Raw genomic sequence first — 376 nt, 5'->3', positions numbered from 1 at the left:
GTACTGGTTGCAACCTTACTGCTCTACGAGTAGCCCATGAGCAACCGGGTATCGGTAAGCGAAAACAGGGGGTTATACCGGTACTGTACGGTACTAGTATCATACTCGGGGGTGGATGAAAGTGATCGAGGGGACAGGGGTTGGAGGTCTCAAAGCTTTTTGCCCTCTCTGGAATTAGACCTACCAAATTAAATCATTTCTTGCCTCTTACAGTAACGAGCACGGGGACTTCAAACCCCTGTCCCCTCGATCACTTTCATCCACCCCGAGTACGGGTACGAGTACTTTATTTTGGCGCTCATATCCCTTGCGATATCAGTACTTGTATAGTACCGGCACGATACGTGCTGAACTGGTACAAGTACTGTACGTACTG

This window comes from Tuber melanosporum (genome assembly GCF_000151645.1).
Source record: "Tuber melanosporum whole genome shotgun sequence assembly, scaffold_58, strain Mel28".
NCBI lineage: Eukaryota > Fungi > Ascomycota > Pezizomycetes > Pezizales > Tuberaceae > Tuber > Tuber melanosporum.
This window is presented reverse-complemented; position numbering follows the sequence as displayed.